Below are 7,577 nucleotides of genomic sequence, written 5' to 3'. Positions count from 1 at the left end.
GGCTCAACAACTTTCCCTCCCGTTGGTTGTCCTCTAGCCCTCCTCTCCGAGCAGAGCTGTTGACTTATAACTTTCCAGATGTTAAGTCCCACTGGCTGTCAGAACTCACCCAGTCTGGCCCCTCCACTTTTGCAAGCCAGACTCTGGGGCTCTGCCTTGCCGGGTGGGCTGGCTGCCCCTCTACTGCCCTGGCTCCCTCCTGCCAGTCCGTGTAGCGCGCACCCCCTCTCTGCCCTTCCTACCCTTTTCCGTGGGCCTCTCATCTACGCTTGGCTCCAGAGAGTCAAGTTTTGTCTTTCTAAACCTAAATTTCCTTATCATAAAGTGGTAATAATTATCATGCCTGCTTTCCTCATTGTGTTCTTGTGAGGCTGAAATAAGATGGTCCATAGTGTACTGCCTGCCACCTGGCAGGTGCTCAGCCACTTGTCATCTGGCAGCATTGCCATCAGAAAATAAATGACTTAAAAGTTGGGATTTTCTCATATTCCTTTCTGTGCACCCAGCCCCAGGCACAGTGCTTGGCATCAGTAGATGTTTCCTGAATAAATGACAGAAATGTCCACTAAGTTTTATATGGTCCCCGTTCTTTCTCTGCCAGCCCGCTGGTTTCTCCCTGCTTCTGGAATTTTTCATGGAGAGTTATGGGTACCAGAGACTGGAATCCTGGAGTGTCCCGAGACCTTAGTGTTTATGTAAGAAAGGTTTCATTTTTTTTTTTAAATCAGACTGCCTATTTTCGGCAAGGGCAAGGGTATTTTTCAACCCCCTTTTGGCTTTGGACTTGACATGCTCACAAGGCATGGATCTCTGTCTTCACACTGAGCCTACTGATCTCACAGCTCCACAGTTTGGATCCTCTGGTCCAAACAGTATATTTTACCACAAAATCATTCTCATTTCTGCTTTACTCTGTTTGCAGATACAGTTAACTTACCTGAACTGTGTTCACTCCTGTTTGGAAGAAGGAACTTCCTTTCCCCTTTGTTCGTGGTTTAAAAAGAAACCATTGCTCCACTTCTGGCATCCCTCTCTCCACCCACTTTCATTATGCTGGAGAACATACTTGCTCAGTGGACTGTTAGAACTGGACTTACCAGTAGGTAGGATCATTGTGTTAAAGGTCATTGCTCAGGGATGGTGGACTTCCTGTCTCCAGGAATTGGACAAACCGAACAGGGTCTATCTCAGATGGCCTGGCCATTTTAACAGTCAGTTATACCTGCAGCTGGATGGAGCTGATGGCCCAGTCATCCATAATCATGGAGAGGGTATAGAATTCAAGAGAAATCCCAGGGGAAGTAAGAGGGCTCACTTTGGCCTCCTACTCTAAGTCAGTTTCTGTAATCTAGCTTGTAGTCTATTTTTTTATCCCATTGTTGAACCGGGTCCTTGTGCAGTTAATGAAAGTATTACTATGTTTGCTATTTGGCTATCATTTCTTGTCTATATCCTTCTTTGGCAGAGAATCCAAAGGTAAGACCAAAGCCATGTGCAAAACCAAATCCTTAACATCATTCTCCATTCAGACCAACCTACTTCACCAAAACGTTTTAGACAGCCACTGTAAGGATCTTTTTCTAAAGACATTTTGCAGTATTAAGAGAGGTAGCTTATTCTAATCCCCTCCTATTTGTGCTGTTGATGAGGGAGATATTGCTGCCCCACAGTTATGGGGGTGGTTGAATACATGACACCTGACATTGGACAGATGACACTAGCAACAGTTCGCTAGTCACACTCATAGCCAAGGGGATGGACACCAACCCATGCAGGGCCACACAGGGTTGCAACAAGCACAAAATGAACAACCAGAGGCTGTGGGAGGCAGGCGGGATGAGGTCACCCCTGGTTTCCACTGAGGAATGTGATTGACTTGCTTGGATAATTTTGCAGGCTAGCAGGGACCTAAAACTTGGTACTCAGGGATAAGCCAGAAGTGCATCTGGTCCCTTGGAAGGAGGGTTGTTTGGCTAGGGGACTTTCCCATGGGAGCAGAGTGGGAAAGACACTTTGCAGTTAGGCCATTTAAGGCCCTCCTGATTTAATCAGGTATCAAGGCAGCGCTTAATACTGGGCCTTAATTTTTTAAGATTTGCCCCACACAGAACACACTAACAAAATATCATTCATTCATTACCTTGGAACTTTACCATAGATGTGTGTTTGTGAAGTTCTTATTTCCCAAATTGTGAGCTACTCAGGGACAGCCAGTACTTAAAAAAAACAATGCATATTATAGTTTGGAAAAACATGATTTGCAGTAAAATGACCCGTTCTATCTTATATCAAAGTGATATTTTCAAATTTAGTCCTCTGAATACCATTTAATACACTCAAGTTTTGTCTTTGGACGTGATTAATTTTTTAAATGTAGCAAAACTTTTAGTACCACAGGATGTGCTAGGTAGAATTTAAACTTGTGTCAGTGAAGAGTTTGAACTCATGGCTGGCAACGTTGCCCACATACACACATACTGCTGAACTAAAGCCCTGTGATGTGCCAGGGATTGACAGCTCTACACATTTAGAGTTACCCGCGTTTGCTGACATTCTAGAAGAGCTAATGTGGTTTTTTTCCACTCTGTTTTCAAACAATGGGTAAAACAATAAAACGAATGGAACATTGGCATTCTTTCTAAAATCAGAGTTAAGCTAAGGCCTAACTACCAGAATGCTGATGTCTCAACTGTATTATTCGGGCTGCATATTTTAGGCACTAATGGGGCCCATTAAGAGGTCTAATTGTTGCTACACTGAAGCACTGTTGGGAAGGAGGAAATGTGAGAAGGTCAGGTTGTAGACATTGAAAGAATTTACAGGATATCCCCTCAATTTTTTAAAAAGCTAATACTACATCTTTTATTTATCTCAGGTTGAGTCCATTAAACTGATTTCATTTTCTACTTTATTAAAATATTTGTTAAATTTTCCGCAACTATAAACACAAAGCTCTTTCCCTTCTGTTATATACAATTAGACAAGTGAATGAAAGTTTCACAACTTAACTGATTTTTTTATTGTCAGCTTAGTCCATTATGTCTCTGAGATAGAATGCCTTTCTTATACTACTTACTAATAATCCTGTCTAGATCCCTCACCATGCAGAGGAAATGTTGTTGTTAAGAAACTATTCATTTCACTTGCACATGAAAATTTGAAACTAATTTCCTTAAATTCAAATGAGATTTCCATTTTGCTCAACTCTTTGTTGGTGTAGAAATTCCTATCCAGAGATGAACACTGCTTTGAAGGATCAAGTGCTACCTCAGTTTCTCTACTATTAGAGTTTGATTCTAAAACTTTTCTGGTGAAATCACTTCTTATAATTCCAAGTTAGGTATTAGGAATTTGATGTACACATGTTTTCAATGGGGTTTTTTTTCCCTATTACAAAAGAAATACATGCTTATTATAGAAAAAGTTGGTAAACATATACATTAAGCACGATTTGACCTGCTAGAGACAACCACTATTAAATTTCAATGGATTTGTTTCCATTTTTCCCTCATTAGTCTAGAGCTGTGCTGTCTAATATGGTAGCCACCAGCCAAGTAGAGCTGTGTCTCCCTAAACTCCATTCTGTCCCTTCTCTTCAGTAAGGCCTCCAAACACTTCCTGCCCCCACACTCTGGAAATTGCCTCTAGGCAGAAAATAATGGCACTTACAGGGCTCACTTCATTTGTTCTCCTTTCCTTGGGATCACAGTCCTGCACTGCCTGTTCTCCTGTGTCTGAAAACACTTGTTGCATATATTTTGTGCAGTGTCCTAGTTGTTTACCATGGAAGGCTAAGTTTAGTGCTTGTCACTACATCATGAATGATAGTGGAAGTTTTTATTTTATGTGTCTCATAATCAGCATATGCTTAGATTATGGGAGGAGTGTTTATAGGGGAATTTAAAACATTTTTTACATATTTTCATGAAGCCGTCGTCTTCTGTTTAAGCCCTTGAGGAACTATTTCTTTTTCTGTGTCTAATTCAACAAACACTCTTGAGCACTTATTATGGCCATGTGCTGTCCTAGGTGCTACAGATACAGCAGGGTACAAACTTAAATACATTCCTGTCCTAATGTAGCTTACACTGGGATAAAGACAATAAATTAGTAAAATAGGGATTATTAGTTAGATGGTGATAAGCACCATGGAGAAAGAAGTAGCTAAGGAGTTAAAGGAGTGTGTTTGACAATTTAAGTAGGTGACCAGGGAAGGGCTCGTTGATAAAGTGACATTTACCCAGAGACCTGGAGTGATACCTGTGGATCCAAGAGAAAAGCATTTAAGTCAGAGAAAATAGGGGTGGAAGGACCTGAATGTAGAGGATGCCTGGGACTATCAAGCAACAATAAGGAGTTCCATGAGGCTGGAACAGGTGAGCAAGAGGAAGAGCAGTAGGAGATGAAATCAAAGACACATAAGGGGAGGCCAGATTATAGATGATTGTAATACAATTGTGGCTTTGACTTAGAGTAAAATAGCCTGCAATCAGAAGGTTTTAAGCCGAAGAGTGACATGTTCTAAATTTTTTTTTCAAGGCAAAATCAAGAGTCCTAAGCTCAGCCAACTGAGCCACCCAGTTTAAATTTCTGTTTCAATAGTATTGCTAAATACTGTGTCAAGTACAGGCTGAGGAAGGAAGAAGCAGGGAGTTTGGTTAGGAGACTATTAGAGGAATAACGGGGACTAGGATCACTAGCCTGGAGGTAGTGAGAAGTGGTTGGATTTGAGCACATATTTTTTAGCTCTTTGTTATGGAAAATATAAATAAAGGAAATGATAAAGAATGGTCTAATGATCTATGTGCCCACTTTAGTAGTTGTCAGCTCATGTTCAATCTTGCTTTATCTATACCTCCAGCCACTTTCTGCCCCTCCCTTCCTCCTACTGTATTATGTTTTTCTAATGTTTATTGATTTATTTTGAGAGAGAGAGAGCAGTAGGGGAGGGGGAAGTGTTTGCAAAGCCTGCCTGATTGTCAAAATCACCTGGGGGTATTTTTAAACATGCAGATTCAGGAACAAAAGCCAAGAAGATTCTGGTTCAGTAGGTCTGGGTATGAACCACCTAGTAATATGTGTATTTAAAAGGCTTCCTAGGTAATTCTGATAATCAGCTGGTATTAGCAACCACAGCTCTACATCATTAATGAAATTTGCCAGTTTTAATAATTCCAGAATGGATAGCAATTCCCCTATTCCCTTCTGGGTTTCCTGTAGTCTGTCCATAGCTTAAGTGTGTCTGTATGTGTATGTTGCCTGCTCTTCAGAATATGATTTTTACATCTCAGCTAATTTCCCATAATCCATATTTTTTATTTTAATCTGCACATCTCCCCCTCACCCACAATAGCTCCCTGCTCTTTTCAAAGATAAATTTTCATTATATGCTATCAATGATAAAAGCAGGTGTTCCCTGAAAATATTTTTCTATTATAAATAACTTTTAGAGGTGTGTACTTCGCCTGATTCTAAAGGATAATGTTCCATTTACCTTAACTATGGTGCTTTTTTCGTAAATTTTAAGGCTAATTTGGTTTACTGTTCATCTTTTAATGAGAAGAATTTGATTACATACTGGTATTTGCCCACAGAGGGTAGGTATCCTTTTCAAGTCTAAAGCCCTAGAATGGTTGGACTCTTCTAATCCAGTATTTTGTTATTTTGCTATGAGATTTCTAGGAGCTTTAATTTTTTTAATTATGGAATACACATATGAAAGGATATACTTAAAAATTTACAAAGTTGAAATCATTTTCAAGTGAACACTTAGGAAGCTACCTGGCCTCACTTCCATGCTTTAAGTAAAGGGACCACCCAGCATGCTAACTGTGTCCTTCTCTTTCTGATGTGCTATGACTGAAAAATTAAATTATCCCAGTTAATAGAGAAAGAATGGTAGTTGGGATCAGAGAACAGAGAGAAAGTTTGATTCTGCTTTTGCTACCTCAGAAAATAGTACCCAAAACGTAGGATTGTGTTCCATTTGTTCTGGTTGTTGTAGATAATGCATCTCAAAAATAATAGGATGTTGTGTCTATCTGTTCATGCCAATTTCCTGGTTAAGCATTGCAAGCATGTTGTTAATCCAGATTACTGTGTACTAAATTCAGTAGAAATTCTGTCTTGATGCTTGCAAATGACCAGATGACTGACTGTAATCCTTGCTTTTAATACTTGTTTTGAAACAGAAACTCTATTTCCAATACAATTAATCTCTTGCATGTTCTCTTTCCGTATGGATTTTTAGTATTTGTAAAAAAATGAGAAGGGAAGGGAATAAAAGCAGCAGCCACCATATGGGAGGCTTGTAGCCACTGCTACTTGCAGCGTCCATTGTGCCAACATGGAAAGTAAAACTAAAAAAAGAAAAACCTAGTTTGAGTATAAAAGAAGCATCTTGGACATCCAACCAATAATGTATACAGACCTTTAAGCAGCAAAGAGAGAATAAATCATGTCTCTACAATGGGGAAAAATCCACTTTCTGTAGAAAAACCTGCCAGTGAGATCACACACTAAGACTTGAGACTTTCAAGTCTGATAATTCTAATATTGTATTAAATTTTTATCGACTTTGGTTTTATTCAAAAACAATTTGAATCAATTAAGAAAAGGAAAATTATCTCTTAGACATAATTCTAAATATCAGGTTAAAAATCTCTAAGCTATGCTTATAAAATACATTTTAATTAAGCCACTAGGTATATACTTGTGTTTCCTCTTGCATATTTTTCATTTTGGCACATTGAAACAAAAGACAACAGAAATTGATTTCAGAAATATTTTAGTCACCATGGACCTTTGTGGAGACCACTATGAAAAATAATTTATTTCCAATAGTACTTTTCGTAACTTCCACATTTCAATGGAAATAGTTAAAGGTAGAGTATAGGTAACACAGTGGCTTGATGGAAGTAGTCAAGAGAACAAGAAATGAATTTGAGTTTAACATGTATAGAAACTTAGAAAAGAAGACCCCAGATACTAAATTCATAGTCGTTTTGTTGTTGGTGGTGGTGTTGTTTTTGTTTTACTTGAGAAAGAATTCTCAGCAGATGTCTTGGGGATAATCCTAATGCATGAAAGAGAGGAGAGCAGAGCTGCTTTGATTGGAGCAGATATGAGGACCCTCAACTAACCATCTTTCGCATGGCCGTTCTGTACCTCTCCCTGCACCACCTCCTGGGAGGCTTCTGGCTTACAGGAATCCTGCAAAAAGTCTTGATTTAGTTCAAATTCTTGACTTTGCAAATGACCTAGGCATACAATTAATGGATGGATTGGACCCAGAATGCAGGTCTTTTGATTCCTATTTCCTGCTGCACAGAGTTGCCTATTTTCAGTTCCTGCAATTTGTTCCAGATATAAAAACCTTGTCCCTCTATGTAGTGATCAATTCTTTGATATCCAAATTAACAGAGGCCAGAGAGAGCTACCATGTGAAATATATTCATGATATACCTTCCAAATACAGGCTAATTTTTGGAAGTAGATTCTGGTTTTCTATTGTCTTTTCTGTTGTAATTATGAGCTTAGAGATAGGTACTTCTGAAAAATTCCTTCAATAGACAAAG

Source organism: Prionailurus bengalensis, chromosome A3 (genome assembly GCF_016509475.1).
Source record: "Prionailurus bengalensis isolate Pbe53 chromosome A3, Fcat_Pben_1.1_paternal_pri, whole genome shotgun sequence".
In the NCBI taxonomy this organism is placed as follows: Eukaryota; Metazoa; Chordata; class Mammalia; order Carnivora; family Felidae; genus Prionailurus; species Prionailurus bengalensis.
This window is presented reverse-complemented; position numbering follows the sequence as displayed.